Source organism: Poecilia reticulata, linkage group LG20 (assembly GCF_000633615.1).
Source record: "Poecilia reticulata strain Guanapo linkage group LG20, Guppy_female_1.0+MT, whole genome shotgun sequence".
Taxonomy (NCBI): domain Eukaryota; kingdom Metazoa; phylum Chordata; class Actinopteri; order Cyprinodontiformes; family Poeciliidae; genus Poecilia; species Poecilia reticulata.
In genome coordinates, this window is record NC_024350.1 from 12,630,730 (window position 1) to 12,656,575 (window position 25,846).

General features: G+C 39.0%; 1 long non-coding RNA gene across 1 annotated transcript; it reads right to left on the reverse strand.

The window, feature by feature from the left end:
- Window positions 1-1,853: 1,853 nt before the first annotated feature.
- On the reverse strand, window positions 1,854-14,771 carry LOC103482504 (uncharacterized). Its single transcript, XR_536482.1, has 3 exons — window positions 14,675-14,771; window positions 13,297-13,395; window positions 1,854-2,058 (listed from the first exon to the last, which is right to left on the reverse strand). It is a non-coding gene; the product is annotated as an uncharacterized LOC103482504 (long non-coding RNA).
- Window positions 14,772-25,846: the final 11,075 nt, after the last annotated feature.

A 25,846-nucleotide genomic window follows, 5' to 3' on the forward strand; every position in this document is an offset into this window, starting at 1 on the left:
AAGCGTGAACGCTGATGGATGGATTGAGATTCTATGCTTGGGATATACTTCATTTGACACCTCGAGGAGAATAACTGAAAGAATTGTGCTATTGATGTTTAATGTCGTTTTGTGTTGTAAAAGCCTACGTTAAAGAGAAAGTTGTTCTTTGTGAAGAACAGATCTTCTTAAAATCTTAGAAATGTTTATTTCAATAGACAAACTTAGTGGCCAAGTCAAGAAATACATACAAACTCTATGTTTTTAGTTTCAAACTCAAAGTTTGAGTGTAGGTATTGTATACAACCTGTGGTAGAGACATTGATGTCTTTCCATTTGTTTTAGAGATCCAATAAAGAATGTGCAGTTTTCCACAAACTCACTACGATATGACATCTTGACGCTACAAATAAGGGACCATTATGGATAACTTGACAGAACCTGACAAAGAAAAAAAAAGGTCAAGCTACCCCTTTAATGTTCAATGTTGCATCAATACACTGAATGACTGACTTGATGGCTGCCTTTGAAGGTTTTATTAACTATTTAATGGCTGAGCTGCATTTTAGAATAAGTAACTGATTCATCAGAATCATGACTGTATCCTGTACTTTGCCTATTCATCGATCATGCAAGCATTGTTTAGGCAAAACAATGTTGTGAGTAATGATACTGATGAAGCCTCATCTGCTCACAGTTGTCTGGGAAAATTGAAATATAACGCTTTACAGAGCAGATGTCTCATAAGGGCAGACTTAAGTGATTAGAATAATTGTCTTTGTGCAGATCATCTCAAACGGCAGCCACGACTGGCTGTGTGTTTCCGACTGAAAAAAAAAAAAAGGAAGAAAGTATGTGGTGGATTCCTCAGATAATTTCCCATAATCCACTATGATAAGGCCCCATGGTCCTCGTCTACCTATGCTGCATAGCAATGTGATGCACATTAGTCAATTAATAGTGTGTTAAATGACAGAGGTTCCAGTCAATTGAGTTTCTCATGGGGAAAGGGGTTGCCATTGTCCTACAATGTAAGACACAGAGAGATGAAGACAAAGACAGATGAAAGATAAAAATAGATTTCCTTTTTTTTTTTTTTTTTTTTTTAATAAATGGGCCATTCAACTGTTTTTTATTTTTATTTCGCCACTTAACCTTTTTTTAAAATGCAATATTAGAAATACATTAACAGGTGCAAATAAACAAATATTTTTTTTTTTTTTTTTTTTTAAATAATGAAATAGTATTCTGGTTTGTGGTAACTCCTGTACACTTACCCTTAGTTTCACCTCTACCCAACCTTAATATTACCAATCCAGTCCTTGTACGTTGGTGATATTCAGTAACTTAGCAGCTGTGAAGAGATATAGATACAACATTTAAATAAATTTCCCCCACCCCCCATCCTCTATATACCCTGGCGGCCTCAGTCAAAGGAGGCTGAGTTCACATATCAAACTGAGATCTTTAGAGTCACGCATTCCCACCGGAGAAAGAGGGAACGGCTCCCCCTATTATGAGAGCCTCAGACGAGGTCTTGGTTCCTGACAAGGGTATTAAAATGAAATAAATCAGCCATTAAGAAGCGAGCGCTAGCAATTGAAACCCTATTAATGCGGCAGGCGGAGAGAAGTAGCCCCGGTGTGATGTGACAATGGAGCACCACAGTGCCCCTTTAATTGCATTTCGGTCTGCTTTTTATTCCAAAGGCTGGGTGCAGAGGACAGGTGTACGTGGGAAACGAGTGTTTAAGGACATTTGCTTGCACTTTAACGCGCACGTGGACACCCAAATGAACATGCTGATTTTTCTTTTTTTTATTTTCCCAGAGAATTCTGAATGTTTCAAACATCGATGATTCTCGATGGGCTAATTCTAAATCACAACCTGAAACAAGCGCCTCGACGAGAGGGTCACTCTTTCACCCGTCAGCGCCATTGTCCGTGCATCGTCGCCAGCCAGGCCCCATCAATGTTGCATTGGTCCCGTTCTCATTACCTCCGCTGTTAGAGCAGACACTGGGTGATGGATCACGGCCTCGACTGGACCTCATTTGGGTGATGAATCGCCGGTATTCCGCTGTGAAGTGTGGAGGTGATTATATGTGGACACAAAGACAAACACAAACATTCACTCAAAGCGGAAGACATCAGATAAGTTCTCTGCATATGGTTCCTACTTTATTTTACCATAGATGTGGAGTATTTATTCTGAGAGATGAAAGGAGAGAGTAGAATGCCTTTTTTTTTTTCTTTTAAAAGGATCCACAAACAGTTTTAAGTGTAGTTTGGAGTAAAACAAAAACTTACTTTTTTGCAGAATTCCGACTCCTTTTTTAATATATTTTTTATTTATTTAATAGGAAAAGAGAGGAAGTGACATAAAATGCATTTTACACTTCAAGATAGTGTCCAACATCATACAGATGTAATGCAAATGAATCAAAGTCCACTCTAAAAGTTGTGTATATCGACTTCAAATTAAAAACACATAATAAACTCCCTAATATTTTTCACCCTTTCCAACACACAGTTTTCTTGAGTTTTCTGGTCGTTTTATGACACTAGAATAAAACACTCCAGTTGCTTGGTTTTATTTACTGAAGTTAGTTTGCAATTAACATTTGAGGTAAATGACTTTGTCACAGTTTCTCTGACATCCTGGCTTATTTATATCAGCTACATTTTTATAATACCTGGAGTAACATGAATTGGATTACTCAAAATTAAAAGTGGGTCAAATAAAAACTGGTTTTGATTACTGATTTTGGTGCTGTTTGCATTCTACGCCAAGAACTTTGGGTCTTATCTAAAATCTAGAAATGAATTATCTAGAGTCTTATAAACAGAGATGCATTCAATTGTCTACAAAGTTCCAGGTTTTGAATGAAATCAAGGCACCTCAACAAGCATGGTGTTGGTTTATCCGTTTATACACGAGAATGTTGAAAAAGTTTAATAGTTTTGATGTATTTAATGAGTAGAAAAAGTATGAAGATTTTCTTAGTGACCTGCTGACCACCAATTAGAACCAATTAGGGCGAAATTGGCCGATTTCAGTGTCTCGCTGATAAACTGGTGCATCTCTGGCTGAAAGAAATTAAAATAAAATGGACAACGCAGGTTGCTTCCCTCATTTTTTTAAGGACAAAACTGTAGCAAAGAAACATGCAGGACATGGCAAACCATACAGATTACAACACGGCTACGTCTGATCATAGTAAAAAGCAGCAAGACTCTGAACACCTCAATGGTTTATTGAAGACTGCGACCAATGGAGGGAGAAATGTGTCAGTAATAAGCAGTGAACACATAAAACAAGACAAAAACTTTCTATCTTGCGTTTTGTTAACAAATAGAATGAATGAATTCAAAAATTTAGGAAACAAATGGATTGTCTGTGATTGATTTATGCACCGTCTTTTTTGCTTTTAATTGTGTTATTTACTTGTTCACCATGACAGGGTGTGCCACAGGAAAATAAATGAAGGCATCCTGGAGAGGTGTTAGTGCTTATTTGAAATTTCGTCAGGAGCACTCTTTCACCTGTCACTGGTTATTGATATATTCATTAGAGTGCCCTATTCTCTTTTGCTGGTATCAGTTTCTCTTGACAGTAGCACTGTTGACAACATCACTCAATGAATCACTTTACAATTATGATTGTTGATGGCCCATGACACAAACTTGGAGGGGATGTCATTATGTGAACATTAAAGTGATACACAGGGATGCTGGGATGGAAGACCTGGCTGCTGCTACCCCACTCACCCCCCACTCCCACACCCAACCACCCCCCACCACCAGAACAAGGCCCTCTCTTGTGCAGCATTATCCCTCAGTGCAATGCTGTAACACTTTATTCAGGGGACACTCAGTCAACGGAAAAACAATAAAAATGTCTTTGCACTGCAGTCTTCACATATGAGCAAATGCATTTGCACACTAGAGTTAGCTTAGCCTGCATCGCAAATGATCTTGTGATGTTGATTTTCTCCCTTCTGCTAATAAGTAAAGACTTTCACATCGAACGTTATGAGGGTTATGTTTTCTGACGCATTGTGAGAAATCGTCAAGTGGGCGGCTCGTGCGTTCACGCGTCGGCAGTAAAACGCGTTCCTGTGTGTTCTGAACCGATCTCTCCACAATCAGTTGGGGCCAAAAGCAGGAAATCAACACTTTTTTTTTCTTTAATCTTAAAGGGAACAAGTCGATATAATTTTCATAACATCAGCCCATTCAAAGTTAAATGTTGCATAGTTTTGACTCTTGTTACTTTTTTTTGCAAGCTTTGAATTCTGCATTTTGCAGGGAATTCAAATGCTCCTAAAATTTGGAGATGAGGTTATGATAATAAATGTTTAATTATAAACACAGTGAAAGAATTATGAAAAAAACAAACAAAACTGTTGTTGCAGTTTAGGAATTATAGGAATGTTGTGTCAGTCTTGCCAAACGGAAAGTTTTCTATTCACAACAAAACTGCAATCCGTAGGTTTAACGCTGCCTTAATCTTCTCATCAACAAAAATAAAAAAAAAGACATTTGAAAGACATTTAACACACTAAGAGGAATGATATATAGGAGATCTATTGACATATTTGCAAGGCGAATTAAGAGGAAAGTAACTTAATGTTCACAGGTAATACAGTGGTATAATGGCTGATGGGGTGATTTTGTTGTTTTGAGACATCTTATAAATCTTAATATGTAAAATACGTTGCTACATTAAACAAATTTTTAAAATCAAAATTAATAACACGACCAATTAACCAATGTTAACAAGGTGCGAGTTGACCATTTTTGTCCCATACATAGAGTATGGATCCAATATTTATCCACAACAACAAAAACTCATTGAGATTAAAACCCATTTTTCAGTAGTGATGGGCAGAGGCAGAAAATAAAACTTCAGCTCTTCCTGCAGGAGAGTTTTACTTCATCATCGTCTAGTAACACGCAGTGTTGTGTGTACGGTTTCATGTTGCTGCAATACTGTAAAAATTGTGCAACATCATTCTGAATCCTGTCCTTTTCTGAGTTCTCATGTTTGTTTTTAATTTCCACTTCCACAGCCCACAATAATGTTGGCACAGTCACAGGCCACAAGCAAAACTCTGCAAGCATTTGGCCCAGATCCAGTGTAAATCTATCACCTGCACAACATTGTTCTCACAATGTGCCTTTAGTGGATAGGGAGTGTAGAAGTGGAACAAAGACTCTACACAAGTTAGGTTAATCTGTTTTGAAACACGAATATTTCCTTCAATCTATATCGTCTACTTTTCTTTCACTTAGCAGTTTGCCGCATCTCCCATAATTACGCGCCAAGCACAGACTTGTCGTAATCAGTTCGGTTTTGTAAGTAAGACGGAGTGGAGAGGTTTTCCCACTCGCCGAGCGTGGCTTTTCAAGTGCAATGACTTCTGCTGCATGTTAAAGCTACTATCAGCGAGGAAATTGGCTTCTCTTCCTCTTCTGTGATCTCCATAACCACAAAATGGTGACTAGAGTCTAAAGGGAAGCTTTTTGATTCTAAGGAACCACATTTGTGCCAGCACTTGGCCAGCCATCCCCACCGCTGGTGTACAGTTTCCAGTTTCCCATAATAACAGCATGAGGTAAGAAGGGCTCTTCAAACCAACTCTGCTGATAGTCGATGTGCTGACCTGAAACCAGGATGAAATATCGCATTCAGCGGGGAAATATCCATGTATGTAAACATAATCAGTGTTGTTGAAATATTCACAGGATGAAAAGTTGAGTTCTTGTGGTCGGTGTGTGATCTCTCTATGGGGTCTGCATATTTTGTCCTGAAATTGCTGCCAGTAAATGTGTACCCCGTTGAGAGATAAGGCTCTCATCTCCTTTTCACATTGCTCTCTTTATTCCCAGTACTCTATCTGTTCGCGCACACACACACACACACACACACGCACACACACACACTCACACACAGAAAAAAAAAAAAAACAACACACACACACATGTGGCTGGCCTTGTTGCCATAGCAGGCTAACGGGGTTGCAGCACTGGCAGATTTGATTGCCTTCCTTGCGTTGAAGTGAAGAAAAGGAGACAGCACCAAATGAAACACCATCCATCTTAATGAAACACAATTATTTTCCACTTATTAATCATTGAAAAATCAATATCCCTGTTCTTGGCCCAGTGTCGGCCTGATTTGTCATTTGGGGGCGAGTTGTTATGTATCATCTTCTGGGCCGAGGACAGTCATGGGTTCAGTCACCTGTGTCCTTTAGGAGGAACAGGACGTGAGGGAGGAGAGGAGAGCAGCAGAAGGTATGGACCGAGACAAAGTTCAGACAAAAATGTTGGGGACTTGTAAGTGAAAAGTAAAATGAGGGTGGGAGGGGGAGAGAAAAAGCAAATAAATGAGTGAAACAAAAAAAAAAGACTGAAAAGGAATGGAAGGCTGTTCATTATGCTTCCTTGCTGCTCACTGAGACAAATGGGAACTCATTAGTGGCTGTTGGTGATTGTGTGTTTCTTCACAGATCAATTTACTAAACACATTGTTTAATGGGTCATTATTAAAGTCTAACGCCTGGCATTGACTGGGATGAAGAATGCAAAAGGGGAAAATGAAGGTTTTGTGATTACATGTGCTATTTGTTATATTAAACTGATTTGAAAAATATGCGTGGGCAATATTTGTCAGGAGATTGCGTAGCTTAACTATCCAAACATAGCGTTGCACTGAAAAGCAGCATGAAATAACACACTTCTTTTTTTTTTTTTACATGGTTTATTTTTAATCCCTTTTATTTCTAATTAGCATAACATTTATACATATGTGCTAATACCCACGTGTTATACTGATATCTACACACTAATGGGTCCTTAACCTCAGTGTTGTTCAGATCCATGAAGTATTTGGAAAAGTCTTCTGTAAGTCACAAAAGTATGGTATACACCAATTTGCTTCAGGACGTCACTGCAGATTACTGAATTTGCAATCTGTGAAATTTTAAAGTTAAGATCAGTGGTCGGTCTCACTTTACCTTAAGAAATATTAGTTGTTGACATAAACAGTGCATTTACATACATGTGATTTAGCACTGAATGACACAATTTTTTATCAAAATATGAAATCTCTTACCATTGGGATTAAGGTAAGCTATTACACATAAGTGGAGATTTATAGGTCAGATATCTTTGGAGTAATTTAGGCATAAATCCTAGCAACTTTGCGGTACTGCATTGTCCCTTCCTGTTATCTACTGACACTGCACTCTCTCTTGCAGCCTGAATAAAACATAGCTGTCTCAACATGCTGTATGAAATGGTTTCTTCTTTAAAAAAAAAAACTCCGTATATCTTTAATGTTATACTGAAACACCTCAGATACCGGAAAAAAGGAAAAACTGAGTCCTTCTCCATAAAGAACAATGTTGTCTGTACAATCTGTGGCAATTATTGTGCTGCGTTCACTGTTTAGATTATTTTATTTATTTTTTTTTACCAGTTACTGGCCCTGGCCGTTCAAACAGAAAATCTGCTGATTTTAATCATAAGTTCCTTCCCCACTTCATTAATAAAAAAGTCATGCATTAAAGTGAATAGACAAGCATCTTCATCAATCACAAGTTACTTCCCCAAACTCTCAAATTTTGAAAAAAAAAAAAAAAAAAAAAAGTAGAAAAAGAATGTCATGTGCATCGTTCTTATTTTTCTCCTCGGTGAAGGACTGAAATCCATCAATCTGCCATTCATCAATTTTATCGCTCGCTGTCTCCTCCTCGGCCACCTCTAAGGCCCAAAAGGAAAGCTTTTGGTGCTATTCTGAAAAATTGTCTTGAGAAAAAAATAATGATTCCAAACAGCTCAACCCTTTGTTTTTGCTCTCAATAAAGCCAACGACAAGGCCGGCGCTTGATGAACGAGCATCGTGGGCGCCCGGGTGTGCGGCTACGGAGCATAAGCCGAGCCATGTTTCATGACAAACAGTGTTCTTTACAGTCGCCACGCCACCTAGATGAGGATATAATGTTCTGCAGCACATAACTGCTCCGGGTCAGCACAATATTAACAATATCGACGGGGTGTAGGGATGCATTACAAGCCCCAGAAACTGGACACGGACGTGAAGAGGTGGAAGAGGGGCGTATGTGCCATGTCAGCAGTGGCAGAAAGTCCACATTCCCTCAAGTCTGTGAAATTATCACCATGCAAGGAAAGAAAAACAAAAGAAGATAAAGGAGCATCAAACTCTTGCATCGACTTTCCATCTGTATTGTTTGTGCTTTCTATTGAATCAGTTTTCTCTTTCAGCAAAATGCTTTGGAAACGTCATCTCTAAGAAAAACGAAGCCTCTGAAACATAAGTTTTATATCCATATCCACAAGGCCACGGCAATTACTTAGTGCTAGTGCTGGGTGATACTCCTAAAAAAATTATCACAATATAATCCTTTAATATCAGTTATTATTGATGATTACTGATTTGTTTTGTTTTTTTGTTCTAAATATCCAAAATACAGATGTGACCTTTCCTCTTTGATCCACAATTTCCTCTTGAGATGTTGTACTCATCTCATCCTTTGACTCCACCCCAATCTTTTTTGTTGTTAGATGTTTTGCCCCATATAACCGATTAACTTGCTCCTACATACTCAGCTTGATGTCACGGTAAGCGATTACACACAGAAGCTGATGTTTATGAATGCTAGCTACATGAGTCGGTGATCCTGCCGTAAGTTTAAAATGTAATAATTGTCTTTAAAATATTAGTAACATTCTGATATACTCCTAATGTAAATAATTCTTGAAATAATTGATAAAGCTGCTTTAACTGCTTTTCTTATAAAACATGATTTTGTTCTTGAAGAGAAGTTGGAATCGACTGAAATCAATAATCAAAGCTGGGAATGAAAATCAGCCAGATCTATTCAAAGATTGAGATTACCATTATATATATAAAAAAGGGTCTTTTATGTCACTGTTACCGAGTTGAAAAGGATGATTAAACATTCACAATTTCATGAAGTCATATTCCTTAAAGCTCAGTTTCTGATTTTACACTTGCTTTTATCTTGTGTCTGCAACCAGCCGCGCTCGACATATCAAAGGCTCATCAAACGGCTTCCTTCGCAGAGAACAGATACCTGCACTCCCAGTTGTCACACACGAGTATTGTGGCTCTGAGAGCTGAGCTTTGGATGCCGCTTGTGTCACCGAGGGACAGCAATCTGTGAGTGTCACAAAGTGCCCAAATAATGTATAAGGGTGAAGGGAGTTGCTGAGGTTCCTTAAATATTAATGTTGTTGAACTGCAGTCCATCTCCACCGTGACACAGCGCTGAAAGAAAATCACTCGCCCTTTCAATAAGATAAAACACACTGTAGACATACCGCTATCCATACGACTCTATATATGGATAGATGAATTATGAAATCTCTCATGAAGACGCCGGCGCTGATTGACACTTTGCTGCTGGAGATTTACGAGGAAGGTAGAAGCAAGAGGCCAGAGGCTTTGCGGCGTGTGATCCGTGCCACTTTTGTTGATTGTAATTTCTTATTTGTTCCATGTTGCAATCTAGGACTCTATCCACACTAACACAGGTACTTTGCCCAACAGAAGTTAAGATTCTTGAAAATTAAATCTGAAATCTGTCTCACTTTGTCACAATGAAACTTCAAATGTGAACTCAAGAACACAGTGAGCACGAGAAAAATCTAAACTTACAAAATAAAACCTTCAGCTATGATAGTTTTTGAATTTCACTGGCGGGTTGTTTTTGTCCTAGTTCGATGTCCAAGTCGACTTGTGTATTTAGTTTTAGTCTATATATTTTGTTATGAAGTGCCATACAGAACACTAAGAACCAATTATAACGTTGAAAAATAAAATTCAAAATGAAAAACCAATCAAATCAGAGGTAATAATCAGAATTTAAAAAAAAGGATAAAACTTTCCAAGTAAGCAGAACAACATCCACAGAAGAAGCTGCAGCTATAAATGTTTCACTGGTACTTCGGATAATTGTACTAAACCGTTTGCATTTGATGTGCTGTGCAGCTGGAGAAAAATACATTGCAACCTCTTTTTATATTTCTAATAGCATTTAGCACCACCAGCAACTTGTAAATTTCTCAAGTTTTCCAGCTCGCGATGAGAACCCATTCACCTCGGATGTGATGTCATTTCCAAATCCGAGCTCAAAATTCCAGAAAAAGCAAGAAAAGCACAATTAGTCTGGTGTGGTTTAACCGTGATATTTATCTATTTATTTTTTCTTAATTTTATAGTCGTAGGAAAGTTTGGAGTTTACGTTTCGTCTGATCAGATTTCTTTGAAAATAAAAATTATGTTTTGGTTTATTATTCAGCCACATGTGTGCAGTAATGTGTATTTGAGTTCCCCTAGCCCTTTTTTTTGGTAACTTGCCATTTTAAATGTCAAATTAATGAGCCTACTCTAAACCGAGTGTTCCTTCTGAAGGAAACTATTAATTTGTGGTGTTAGCCTGTAAAAAATTTTTTCTCCCATTTGCCTCTTTTTTTTAAACACAGCTTGTCACAGTGGCCGGCTTCAGCTTGCTTAACCAAGTGTGGAACCCTGTTTTTATCGTGGCGCTCTTCCAGAGCCCCTGGGTCCCCTTACCACATTGACCAGATGAAAGGCCTTCCCCAGATGTTTACAGCCTGTGAAAGTGGCAGGGAGCTGGTGTCGGATGCTGGCACAGCGTGCCAACAGACAGAAAACAAGCCAGTAAAGCGCCACGCTGTATATGTAGCACTGAGGGGGGAAAAGAGAAAAAATAAAAAGGAGGGAAGAAACCGGGTGGAAGGGTCATAAAATTTGAAGAGCAAGTATGATGTATGCTGTAATTCACCAGTGAGGTTTACTTTCTTATGTCGCCACCAGTGATGCAGAAAATAATAATAATTTTTTTTTAAAAAGTCCACCAATTTGCACCATATCGGGTCACAACTATCAGAGCAGTAAGCTTGACCTCAGATAGCCAGATGGCGCTCGCAGTGGCATCGCTGCTCACGGGGCACTGATCTCTACCGCTCTGAAAATGTGGCTCTTTTTGTGTATGTGTGACGTTGAAAATATGTCTAGGTGGCCAGATTGAATCCTAAAATTCCAGTAACGTCACATTTTCTTTGTAAACTGTATTTTAAAGAAGCAGAAGCTGAAAAAAGTTTTGAATAATAATAATGGAGAAAAGAAAATCTTGAAATAAAATACATTTTTTTATTTTATAAGAAAACTTTAACTATTGGTCACTAAAAAGAATCCAGTAAGGGGAAAAAAGCACCAATACAGAACAAATTTTTTCCAATAAACTGCAAATATTAAATGAAATATAGCAATTGTAAAAAGAAAAAAAAAAACAATCTTGATCATGTTTTTTTGTTGTTTTGTTTTCATTCTGAGGAAGAATTAGAAACAAGCAAGAGGTTTCTACCTTTATTAACCTCAAAACCACTGACCTGATCTTTTGTTTGAATACTTGAGTGCAGTTTGGCCTCGGGGTACTTTTGTTAAGCATGGAATTATGTAGATTTCCCCTCATTATTGCACTTCTGTGTGCGGTGTGCACTGGGATGCTAATAAACGAATGAATAATTGGTCTTAAGAAAGATGACTAGGATCTGAAAGCCTCTGCACCTCTCGGCTTGTCTGCGGCAACCCCAATTAGGCGGCCGCCCTAAATGAATGCGTTGTGTGTTTGAGGAACCAGGCCGTCTCGTGACTTAATCTGGATTGAGCAGAGCGGTCCTTTATTAGGTTACGCGCGGCCGCAATGTGTCTTGTCACTTTCCAGAGACAGCGGGCGATAAAATGCGATAAACGGAATTAGATTGTCATTGATGAGTCAGTAAGATCGCGAGAACAACAGATCGATGCCCGAATCACCGAGCAATATCTGAGGACGCAGACGGCGGATAAATAAACAGATGGAATTCAGCGGGGAAAGTTTGAGCTCACATCGGCCTCCGTCTGCCTCTCCAACACACACGTGGAAAAACACACGCGCACACACACACACACACACACAAACACAAACAGGTCTTTTCTCACACTTTAGCTTGAAGCGATCTCACAACGCTGAGCAACACAGAGTCAGTGAGAAAGGGGGGAGAGAAAGGAGCCAAACCAATTCCAATACAGCACTAATGGGCCACATCATGCCAATACAATAAATAATGGCCCTTTCAGCTCAGTCAATAGTGAGTAAATGAAAATTTAACCTTTCATTAAATGTGGTTGTATTATTTCCCCCACTTGCTTCCCGGCTCTATCTCCCTCCGACACTGTATTTCCATCTTGTACAAGAACACTGTGCAAATGTTATGATGTAGGGCCTTGCGCTGGTGTTAAGTGGTGTATTCTAATATAGTTTACAACTCGGTCTACATAAGAGTAAAATCTATATATCAGAGGCAAGTTTTGTTTTGTGCAATGAATAAATTGCAATGTACAATTGTGTCAATTTGATCAAATAACAACAAAGACCGATAATGAGTTTAGGAGAAATGTAAAAGTACGACAAAAAAAAAAAAGCTAGCGCAAGCTACCCCTGCTAATTCACCTGTTCTTAAATCTCTGCTGATTTCAGAATGCTGCGTAGTTTCCATCACGGGGAGAGGAGGTGATTGGTCTCTAGGCATTTTGTCTGTGTTTTCTGCTAGACGAAAAGGCTCTGGGCCCATTCTCCGCTGCAGCCAACCTGCCCTCTTAATTAATTAGCGCTAGCAGGAACCGCTGCACTGGGGACAGCACGGCCCTCCAGAGGACTGGACAAGGTGATAATGTCCTAAAGGGGAGACCAAGTCCTCTGTGCTTTGCTAGCTAGCGAATGCTACTGCGTATGAAATACAGAGAGGCAATCAGGGTGGAGAATTTTAGTAAAAAAAAAAAAAAAAAACTGAAATTAGGACAGAAATCTCAGTAGAATGAATCTTTAAAAAAATAAACTTTTTAATATGGATTCATTATTTTTAACCATGAAATTGTTTTAAAATGCTATATAAAGGCTCTTTGGATGCTCAATGGCCTTGTGGTTCCTCTTGTGATTCTCGATCACAAATATTTTGAAACAGAAATAATGAAATGTGAACTAAGTATGGAAAAAAAACAAATATCTGGTAAAGAATCAAACATCTACAGCTGTCTCCCTACTCAAAGTCTCTTCCCTTTCTTTGTATTGACAGAATCTTAAAAAACAACTCATTGGCGACAGCATTAACTTTCTGATAATTACAGTCACAGTTTCTGTAGATGATTTTGGTGCAGCTCTGCTGTGGTAATGGATCCTGGAGTCCATTATAAACTAACCTGTATGTTGGAGTGACACCGATTACTATGGAGATCCTAGTAGTTCAGCTCTCAGCGTGGTATTCCCAAGGCCTGGCCCAGTACTTGGTAATCTTCAGTCTACAAGGTCCGAACAGAGAAATTGTGAATTTTATCAATAGCTTTTTTTAATCAAAACTTTATTTTCTTCTTTCAACTGAAACTTTGTGAGCATTTAAAGGAGCAGTTGTGGGCAGACAGATTAAGGCCTTCCTGAGTAACTTCCACTGCTTCCATCTTCTGGCTGTCATCAACCTTTAGCTATAGCCCATCCTTGCTGAGGTCATATACTGTGTGGCTGACTAATGTCCCTTTTGTCCCACATGCCTTTCTTGCATCCACAGCTTTCTGCGTGGATCTCATCTGTTTAGTCCTTTGACATTTTCTTTCTGGAGCGTATTGTGTATTGCACTAATACAGTGAATGCCAGTACAGCCAAAAATGCTCCTTTGTTAACTTCAAAACAAGTTACATGTCAAGTGCATCAAACTCGAGGCTTTTGTTTTGTTAGAACTGTTTTGCTTGAAGAACAATTAATCATGTAATGCACCTTCTTTATTGATTTAGACTGACGAAAATAGGACATGCGATGCTATGAATGCATAATATTCACATGCATTCTTATTGCGATGCCAATAAGAATGCATGCAATGTCAATAGCAAAGACGATTACTCTGAACTGAAAGTTCAGCCGAGTGTCGTGCATCATATTACAATGCATATTTACATTGAGATGAGTCTTCAACACCTCAAACAGTCTTTTTTGTTGCACAAGTACACACAATGCTGTGAGCGACGCAGGATAAACGATGAGATGAGATTAAAATTCCCTTATTCATCCCAATAGCAGCATTCAGAATGGATACTGTGTGCTTCTCTTAGATTATGGAGCCCTAAACAGTACATGCATTTGAAGTTGTTACTTGAACTTTTTTACATGGATCCTAATGACCGAGGTACTCTTACCAAGTGTAAGGAGCGATCCCTCCTACTTTTGTTTGTGTGTGTCCCTTAGTGCATGTGTGCAAACTTCACTCTCTTTTTCTCTGTGTCTCCAATAATGAGCATGTGCACCTTTTCTGCCCGGGGCCTTCATACACAATTTAGCCAGAAAGCCATAGCTGATCATGATTTAGCTTTTGACACAGCTCGCCCTGAGGCAGGGGGGGACTAATACAGATATCTGACTCCCGGACCGCGATGGAGCGAAGGAGAGAGAGAAAGTGAGAGGCCTTTTATTGACTAAATGATAAAGAGGTTGGTAATGATAAATAACAGTCATTTTATTGCAGAATTCCCAGAAAAGACACATTCCCCACAATATATAAAAGGAGAAATAATAGACAGGGAAGTTTCTCACCGTAGTCTCGGTGCACTCACTCCCCGAGAAGTCGCCCATTGTTAAACTCCCAATGTTCCTCAGCTGGGTTGGAGGTCACAAATTGTGTTAGAGGGACCTGCTGCTATGAATACTACATAAGAGTGATGCAGAGTGGCAGAGTCATCCCTGTCTCTGGAACTACGAGGACCCGAGCAAGACTGAGCCGGCGTTGCCTATAGGCATCGCTCACTCACAATCTCCACTCTGTGGTTCTCTCTCCTCCTTAGTGCACTTAATCTCTCTCTCTCTCTCTTTCCAGCGTTCATCTCCCTCTCCTTTTCATTTGCTCCCTTTTTCTCTGCTCTATCGTCGCACCGTTTGGGCACAGCAGCGGAGTACCGAAGAAGGATGTTGCCGCTGCTTTTTTTTTCTTCTCCCTCTCTCTCTGTCGCCACCATGTCTCAAGGCCACAGCTACCAGTAATACTAATGGGTGGCACATGCTTACATTAATGTAATATCTAAGGGGCAATTCCTCTGTTTTAGTGCATAACAGAGAAAAATATAGCTTGTGTACACAGAGCAACTTCCCTACTACCTGTTATACGTGATAACTGAAAAGCCTGTGCTGGTGTAAATATTAAACAGGGCCTAAGTGGATTAAATGAGGGAACATAAATTTCACGATGCCCAACCACTCATGATGTATGCATGCAAACAGATTAGAGGAGTGGAAAGGTATTGCATAGTAGTCATTGTGTTTTAACCAGAAACAATTATTTAATCCTAGTAGATTGTAATTTTTTAAGCAACCACACACAATGTGGCTTGAAAAAAAAAATCACAAATGTCATCAAACTATATGGAGCAAAATGTTCACATACTAATGTCATGGTAGTATTCAAACTTTTTTTTATCTTTATTTAGGAATCCCTAAACTTAGAAAATGTCGCCAAAAGTTTAGATCAGAAACTTTCAATATGTTTCAGAGGTTTTTTTATCTTTACATCTACATTATGTAAAGGGCATGCTCTCCTTGAACATCATGACTATTTTGCACCTTCAGCTCTATTTTTCACCAGTTTTTTAAAAACCATTTTCCATAGGTTCCCCATATTATTTAGATTTAGAGAGTTTCCTAGACACAATTTCACACTTGCGATATTTTGAGCTCTGCTTCACCAAGTTTAAAAAAATGCTCGTCTTCATCAACATATGTGTGGATTGCTGGAAGAGGTACTTAGGCAAATAATTTTCCAACTCTTCCAATTAAAAATAGGCTTCATAAGAGGTTATGGCTCTGCACCAGCCTTCAGGTGTCCATCTCTAGCTTAGATGTACAAGAACTGACTTGGATGAAATTGGAAACTATGAATGCCCTTTCTACATTGAAACGTCGGTTTAAAAATAATTCATGCCTGTGCTCATGAATTGCCTGAATACTTAAATGAAGTTAGCTGACAATTTCACACCAGGAAAAATAATACAACAAACATTTTTGACTTATTAAACATCCATCCATCCATCCATTTTCTTGCACCCTTTTTCCCTCAATGGGGTCGGGAGGGGTGCTGGTGCCTATCTCCAGCAAGTGTTTCGGGCGAGAGGCGGGGTACACCCTGGACAGGTCGCCAGTCTGTCGCAGGGCAACACAGAGACACACAGGAAACACAACCATGCACACACACACTCACACCTCGGGGCAATTTGGAGAGGCCAATTAACCTAACAGTCATGTTTTTGGACTGTGGGAGGAAACMGGAGTACCCGGAGAAAACCCACGCACGCACAGGGAGAACATGCAAACTCCATGCAGAGGGACCCCAGGCCGGGAATCGAGCCCAGAACCTTCTTGCTGCAAGGCAACAGCTCTACCAACTGCGCCACTGTGCAGCCCCTTATTAAACATCTTACAACTATTTAACATCACCTTATACAACAGGGAACCATGTCAGATGTTTTAACAAAAAATGGTCAAAAGACTCCAAATTACATTTGTGTTCTTGACCTCGTAACAGTTTGTGGTAGCAAAAGTGCAACTCTGTTTTGGACTAATGGATATTGCTCTTCCTCTATAGGGAAGAAAAAAATGCAACAGCGTGCTTTATTAATACATTTAATCAGTGAAGAGAAGTTGGAGAAGGTATTTATTCCTCAAATCACAAATGATGTCTCTGGCCTTATCGAGCAAAGCCTTCTTATGGGACGGCCCGAACTGTGTTGGTGTGAGGAACTGGTGGCAGTTAGCGTGCATTTGCCTGAGGATACCTCTCCGGTTCTTGGATACTGAGTGGAGAGTGGCCCAGAAATGAGCAGTCAAATCCAATTAAATTACTCAAATTAAATTGTACAATGGTTATGGAATACCTGATCGAATTACTCACATTCAGGGGATTTCGACAGCAACCAATTAGTTCAAAGTATAAAGTTCACATGTTCAAATTAACACCAAGCGAAGACAGAGCCTTTATTTGAGAGAAATGATACATCATAATTACATCATGATGGGGAAAAAAAAAAAAAAAATCACAAATTGTGGAGCACACATTTAATAAGAAAATGGAAATGGTTAATAGGTCTTGATAAGACAAATATAGCCCTGTCATTGGTGCTGCATGACTAGGTTGACTAAATTAAAGAGGAACATTTTTATTGTTTCAACAGAGCTTAAAGACCGACTGCTGCATATTTAAAAATGAGGATTTAGAAAGAGTTTGTGTTGTAAAATGCACAATTAAAACCAAAATGAGAGATAACGTAGAAAAAAAATGAGACAAATGTTATTGGTAATTTCTTTGGTCTTTTCATGAAGTTGTTCTGGCACTTTAGAGACTAATTTTGTAGTGGTCAAATTAGACCCATTTCCATTTATTTTGCAATGACAGAATTTTTCACAGATTGTGGCTTAATTGTACGAGGGACATCCTGACCTTTTTTACATTTTAAATTAAGCTTTCCAAGGTGCCTTTCCAAGGTGAAATATGTGAGTAATGAGACACAAAATCAGCCTGTTAATTGACTTTCAGCAAATTTAGATCCACTAGACCAACGTATACATTTCCCTCTTTTAAAAGTGAACCATTTTGGCTAATAAAGTTATTAATCTTGCCCATACAGTAATTATCTCTGCAATTATGCTGTAATTGCACATACATCAAGGCCACCTCATACAGTGGGCAGCCTTGAGCTTGGCACTGATGATTTTCTTCATTGCATGTAATGACATTGCTCATCGTTACTAAAACACTTTTTTTTTTCAACCATCAATGTACACTTTGTCAGACTTAAACATAAAAGCCACGTTCACAATATGACCAAAAATACCTTCTTACAGACTTAAAGTTCCTTAACTTTTTACTTATGCACTTGTTGCTACGGTGGCTGATACGAGCATCCCTGCCTGCATGAACAGCACAGAGCCTCAGAAGCACCATAAATGCTGTAACATGATAATGCCGCTTTAATTACCCCTTGGTCAGCCCACTTACAAACCTATTGCTGCTGCAGTCAATATCCCAAAAGATCCATTCATGCCTCGGCTGATGGTTGACTTGGGAGCTTTTGCTGAGTGCTTTAGCCTAATTGATATCCTTATTTAGCAATGAGCCAGTGGGAGTCGGAGGGGAGTTAAATGGAGCAGTTTACCAGGCGGCGAGCACGCTCAACCACATCCCCGACATCAACACCGTGCCTTGCTGCAGCCACTTCACTTGCGATTTCAAATTGATTAACACACTTCAGTTTTGTAGTCAAAAATGTTTTAGATTTTTTTTATCATCGTTTTGGTTGTTTAAATATGATATCTAATAAATGTAGGCACTTTGTTTTAAACCTAGTACTGAGAGCTAATTGCGCAAACGTCAGAATCAGGTTCGCATGCTGAAGGGACAGATCGGTGTTTGCTCGGGTCCCGTTCATGCACTGTGGAACAAAGGCGTCATTGTACCACACCAAGCAGACTGGACTTCCCAATTTTCACACCTTGTTTCCCATTTTTAAAGAAAACACACAGTGCAGTGTGACGGTGACGCTTGCAAACACGTTCAACGAAATATTGAAAACAATTTTAAAGGCATTGTTTCCAACATAACACAAACAACAGGTAAATCCCTACCCTGGAACCAGTAGCTGCAGAACAATGCATATCCAACAGGTCAAACAAAGCCAGCGGGAGCAATGGGAAAATCAGATTCTTCTTTTAAACTGGGTTTGTAGGTCTCTCCCTCCTGCCAGTCTCCCCAGATATGTCTCCCTTAACAGCTCAAAGTAATTAGCAACAACCACATGCCAAAGGTAGGGTAGCTACTGTACACAGATTAGGCAGAGCCTATCTTTAATTTCAGACATTAAGATGCTCTGTGGGGGCTTGAGTAGAGCTGGGAGCTATAAGGTAGGCACCCGGGCTCATCATCCCAAGGTCGCTTCAGTGAGAAAACCTTGTCAGGGGACAAAGGATACCCGCTGTATGGAAGCTCACATTATTGTACTCGCAGTAATTAATTTCTGTGAAAACACAATCTTGAGAAGGAACTTTGCAGAAGAAATGTGCCTTATGAAGTTGCTAAATATTGGCTCCTAAAGTCTAACAGTAAACATAACTCTCTCTCATACACACACACACACCATGTCAAACTTTGTTTTGAGTGATATCACTGAAAGTCCTGCAGGGCTTCCCATTAGTCACGTTGCTCAGCCCAGGACATAAAATGGCCTCCAATCTTGGCCAAACGGCGTCAGCCCATTCTTTATACTGTCAGGATGAAGAAGAGCATAAAAACTCAGAGTCAATAAAGTCATATGAAATGCCTGATATCGCAACATGGCCCGCCACAGTGACCGATTAAGCGTCCGGGTCCACTGTGATGCTCGCACACTTTTCAAAGACAAAACACAGAGAGGAGGAGGAGGAGGAGGAGGGGGAGAAAAATAGTGGTGAAGGATTTTTCTGTTCAAGGGTTGCTTTTGTATCGCATTGTGTTCCACAATCAAACATTGAACATAAACCTGTAGGAAACTGTTTTTAGACCCAAGCTCGCATTTATCCTAATACTCTTGTCAAACATAATACTTTTTGGAACAAATGTTACCATTTAATGTTCAACTGTTTTCATATACTCCAATTGGTACCAAAAAAGGTTAAACAAATATAACAAACAGAAGATGGAAAAAGAAAAAAAAAATTTTTTATCTATGTTATGCTTTTTTTTAATCAACAGGTTATTACTGAATTACAATTTAACTGTAATATATCACTGGAACCAACACACAGCATGTTTGTTCCAGATCCTTGTAGTGTAAAACCAAAGGAATGCCTAAACTTTGGTAAAAATTCACAAGTGCATAAAATTGCTATGTACATAAGCAGACTAATGTAAAATGTAGAAAATGCATAGTGGAACTTGATAGATAAAAACCAGACATTGGGTACCAGTATCAACACATAGAAATTATTAGATTTAAAAGGTTACAGTCAGGCATAAAAAAAAATCATACAATTAAATTCAGATAAATTTAAATGCTCACTCATTTATTCTATTTTTTTAAGTTACCATTTTGATGAACCATACTGTTTAAAGATTTTTTTTCCCACTAAGATGCAGAAAGGATTTTCTCTGATCACTAGGTAACAGCACTTCCCCCTGACCCACCTGTTGCTGCACACTGCCTGTCAGCTGGACAAAATTCAGATAGTCGATGCTTCTCTCACATAAAAGACCGACAGCTTCTGCTGACTGTAAAGACAGCAATCATGTTTAATATACTGAAAACTTGTTCTAAATACACTTATGTTTTTGCCTAGATCTGTCTATTAAAATCAAATAACAATGGATAAATATTACAAAAGGTATTACACCCTTAACTATCAATAAGCTATTTTAACAGGATTACTTGTTGCTTTTCCGCTTTAAATGAAAACCATTTCATACAAAGAGCATATGATTAAATTTGCCTCACTTTTTGTGTGAATACTGAGAAACCTCACCTTGTTGATCAGTATTATTGTACTGTGAGAATCTCAGACCGGCCCAATCTGAGTGTAGAGTGACAGGGATATAAGTGTGATTGAGTTCATTTTAATTCCGCCAACAGGAAGTTGGAAGCCACTGCTTTAATACTCCAGTCTAATGCCATGAACTGATAACAGCAAACTCTGACATTTGCTTTTACTCGCACAGTATTTGGAATCCAACAGACTCCCCAGAATGCTGCATACAAACACTATCTGTCAGGCTGCAGCTCTAATTTGACAGTAACACACAGAAACATTCCTGACTTTGGTGAACCTCCATCTTGACACAAACGTTTTTTTTTTTGCACACACAGAAGGAAAGAGAGCGGCAGAGCGCGGTGTGGTTTAGGACAGACCGGTGTTAAGATCAGCGCTCGGGGCTAGGCAGGTCGCTATCCGCTGAAATGCTAATAAGCTTCCCGGCTCTCGTTGCTGGTCTGCTGGCCTGTGCCGACTCGTCTTGACACTTCACACACACGCTGTCTTCCACCCTTTTTAATCATTTTTGATAGGCCTCCCTGGGATGCCATCCATTTAATTTGAAAGGGTTGAGCCACCCAAACATTTTCACCATCTCTTCACTTGAGGTTTGCTCCGACTTGTCTGCTGCACTGCGACCTGACGAGGTGGAAAGAAATGGAGGGGGAAAAAATGCTGCTTGGGTTCTGGAAGATTGTATTAGACCGAAATTGTTGGAGAAGGTGACTGGTGTGCCAAAAAAAAGTGAAGGAGAAACTCTTTTTATGTATTTTTTTTTTATGTATTTTTTTTTTAAGACAAAAATCTAAACTGAATGATATTTAAATTTAAACTAATGGTTGACCATAAACTGTTTTCTGGAAGGAGAAATAAATATAGCATTACACAAATATCATGAAGCCAGACATAAATCATTGGTTAAGCTGTCAAAACGGTTTTACGAAGTCATTTTTGCTTAAGATGAATCGTGTGATAATGTGTTTTCTCTAACAGAGTTTAACAACCACTGTCCCACTCTGTATATCACATAATTTGCTCTGAAAAATTTCAGAGCCCGCAGCCAGCGCCGCATGGTCAGAAATGAACCCCCACCATATTCTGTGATTCATAGGGATGAACTACATATTTTATTGGAGTCCAGGAGATTTATTTACTCGGGCTTTTCTTGGTTATGTTCTTTGAGGGACGCAATCATCTGGGAATTCTCCATCCAATTTAACTGGGTACTCTTTCATAAGCATCAGTCAGTGAAAATGGGACAAATGCTGCAGAAAATAATCATAAACAAACCATTACATCGCATTTTGGAAATTGTCAGGAGACACTCTTGACGATACACTCGAAGAGTCAAAGGCAAAAGAAAAAAAAAAAAAAAGCCCAAAAGGCAAAAGGGGATGTCTGGGTGCTCTATAATATTAGTGTGGCTCTCAAGATACAGATATCATACATTACTGGCCAAGGCTGAGGGAATAAAAAAAAAAAAACATGTAGGGATGAGACAGGCACAATGAAGACAGACAGATAAAATGTTAGGAGTGGCATAAATGCTCCTATACAAAACAGCTGGAGCTCCGGATAAAAACCACACTCGACTCCACAACAAGTTGGCTTGTTAGTTTCAAACAGAGATCCTGTTTCCTGCTCTCTGCAGCTCTTTTTGTGCAACATGTACTGTAAACCACCGTTTGCTCTGGTCTAATTTACTTGTGTGCATTTGCATGCAGAGAGGCTCATTTTTTAAGATGCAGTAAACAGAACTCCTGAGCAGGCTTTCATCCAAAAAGAGAAAAAGAAAAAAAAAAGAAAAGAAAAAAAAACATGGTTGCAATCATGCCCACAAAACCAGCGTGCAACCCAAAGCTGAAGAGGGGCGGGGGGCTGACATAATTATTAATTAGTCAATATTACTGAATGGAAAAAGTCTGCCTTTGGTTTCCTCCCCGGAGCTTAATCGAACCCAGTCAAGTCTAAGCTAAGCTAAACAATGCCAGACAGCTCCGCTACCATGAGCTTCACATGCTGATAATGTCCAGGGGAGATCATGTTGTTTGGATTTACTTGTTTGCTGTTGTTTGCCATCTTTAAGTCCACCATTATGAATGCCAGTCATCTTCAATTGAAGCCTTAATTCATCTCAGCTTCTCAGGGCTAATGTAAACATCAGATTTCATCATTCAGGATTAGTTCAATTTCCCCTTTGAGATCTGAATGGTGTCAAACTTTCCTAAAAAAAAAAAAAAAAAACAATCTTTGAATAAAAATGCGTAAACGTTGAAGAAAAACTAAAAAATAGTTTAAAATTTACTTGAACTCTTAGTAAATCAGCGTACATTTTAACATGATGTATGTTTATGTATATGTGAAACCTTAAAGTTTTGGAATATTTGAACACATTTGTCTGTGCACACACCAAGGATTCCCCGCAGACCTGCAATCTGACTGCAGACAGACACAGCAAAAGTAGCTATATTACTGTTGTTACCCTGCCATCTGCTGGCTCACATCATTCTAGGCCTCACATCCCTCCTTCGGTCACAAAAGAAAAACACTCTCCTCTCTTGCTTGCTCTTTCCCCTCTTTCTCTCGCTCCCTCTTCTTCTCCAAGTTTATCTCCATCTCTTTCCGTCTCCCTCTGTTCTCGCTGCACGGAAATATCGTCTGGCCTGCGTGCCCCTTTACATCAGCCCTCCTTAGAGAAAGGAAATAAAACGGAAGAGAAAACGAAGGGGACAAAAGGGAGGCAGTGGGCAATTGTTATCAAAAAATAAGCACGGTGTTTGAAGGGGATTTTAATTGAGGCATTTGTTATATTTGAAAAGGTGAACTCCCGAGGGGATGGAGGAAGAGGCACTGCGACCCTATTCATAAGCTCAGACATTCATAAAGAATGGCATCTTTTGACTTTCCCTTTTAAACCATGCAACCTTAAATGGCCTAAATATAGAGAAGGGGTGCTAGACAGGGTAATTCCCTGCACCTTAGGGGGTGGCACTGGACTACCAGACAGTGAGATACAACTGAGGACTGCTATTCGCAAAGAGGGAAGGTCCAGTCACCAAAAATAGAATGGAAACGTCCTCTTTACGAGGCCCTAACAGCACAACCGAGAGATCTCCTTTACGCGTTATATTTTGTTGGTTCTTTTTGAAATAAAGTTTTTTTTTTTGTCTCATCAATCTCTCCTCCCGTCTGCCTGTTTATATCATTAATAACATGAGGGGCCACTGATTGTCCCGCTGAAAACGGTTGTCCGGTCCGTATTAACCACAGCTTAACCCAGGGGGAAGTCAACAGAGTGCTGATTTGTTGTTGTTTGGGAAGGTCAGACTTTAACAAGCCCCAATTTCAGTCAAGCAGACGGCCCCTGGTGTTTTCTTTGCTGTATTTTGACTACAAGCACCGAGTCAACCACAGCGTGTAAGTTTGTTGTAAAGTTATTCTACATGAACAATATCTCTGGGAGAAGAACAAAAAGGCTTGTCCAGGTTTTTTTTTTTTTTTTTTTATTACTCTTTGAAAGCAATTTTAAAACTTTTGTCCTGGAATCTGTGTTCCTTTTAATGTCAGTGTCCATTTTTTGAATGGCAATTTTCAGGCAAATGTCCTTTTTAGTTTTTCCACATTATTACTAAAAGGTTTTATCTTCATGCTTTTTGAAATACTCATGGGCACTTTTACTGTCTAGGCATCCATGATGTATGTACCTCAAAACAAGCCAGCGTCTTTATCTATGAAGGCGTAAGACTTTCCTGGAAGTATCCAATGGACACTCATAATCAGAGTTCATTTTTCTTTATTAAATAACACAAAAGCTAAGTTGAGAGAGATGAAAGTCTTTGCGGACTTATATCAAAGTCCGCAAAGTCACATGTTGCATTATTTAAAAAAATAATGCAACATGTGAATGATTTTCTGAACCGTGTTTGGATTGGGTTGATATTCACACAAAAACTGATGTATATTTACTCAGGAAATGGAAGTGGAGGACGTGCAACACCAATGATCTTCCTCCCTGAAACCCCCTGAGAACAGAAGCGATCAGTCGTTTTAAGACAGTAGTTGGTCATGGCCTCTCAGACTGGCCATCAGCTTCCACCTCCATGGACCAACTAATTGGGATTTATGCTAAATGATAGCAACCAGAGAGCTACATAATGCAGCCAAGCACATTTTAACAACATATAGCTTTTCAACAGAACCTATACCTCAAAGAAGCTGAACTATTTATCAACACAATCCATGTAGGTCTATTATTTGAACTTAGTGCATGCATGTAGATCGTTATAAATCCAAATTGCTTTTTTGACTGCTTCTTGCTTCAGTCAGCTTTTGACTTGTCATACTGGATGGGGATAGGTCATATTTAACTTTATGACAGATGATTTAATAGTAGATTATAAGCCCTGCAAATAATGGTTATTATAGATAATAGGAGATTCAGTTGATGAAAGTGAATAATTCACAAGCGATGTAGAAAACTGTTTGCCAGTCCTACAAATCCAGCAAAACTCTGCTGCAGGTATTCTAAGAGGAGTAACATTTTCTCAATAGTCGCCTTGAGACTAGATTTTGGATCTGTTCATTACTAAAACAGTATCAGTTTTTAACTTGATTTTGACCTTTTAAATTTAAATTTTAAATTACATTTTGTTCACAATAAAGATAAGGGTATCTCATTTTTGTGTTTTTAACTATTTGAAAGGGATTATGGCTTACAGAAAAGGAAAACCCAACATCAAGTGTCTCTGTAAATTTGAATACTACATAATATCAGTGCAAAAAAATTATATTTTAAACAGAAACATCAGGCATTTCAAAAGTGTGTCCATTTCTATGCACTTAATACTTGGTAGGGCCTCCTTTAGCATTAGCATTAGCATTGTTGGCTCTGGTGTCATCTTATTTAGATAAAGTTATAAAGTTCAGGTCAGGCCAGTTTGCTGACCACAGTAACACCATGTTCACTTAACCAGCTTTTTGTACCTTCGGAAGTGTTGGCAGGTGCAAATAAAGTAAAAATCAGCATCTCCATGCAGCTTGTCAGAAGAAGAAAGCATGAAGTGATCTAAAAGTTTTTAGTTCATGACAAAAACTAGAAAACGGTGAAGCTACCCAGGCAGATGATTTGGCCTCTCAAATTATCAATGACTTAAGGAACTTCACACTGGATTTTAAGCATCATAGATTCTGTGCTTCTCCATTCTTCCTTCTGATTTTGGGATC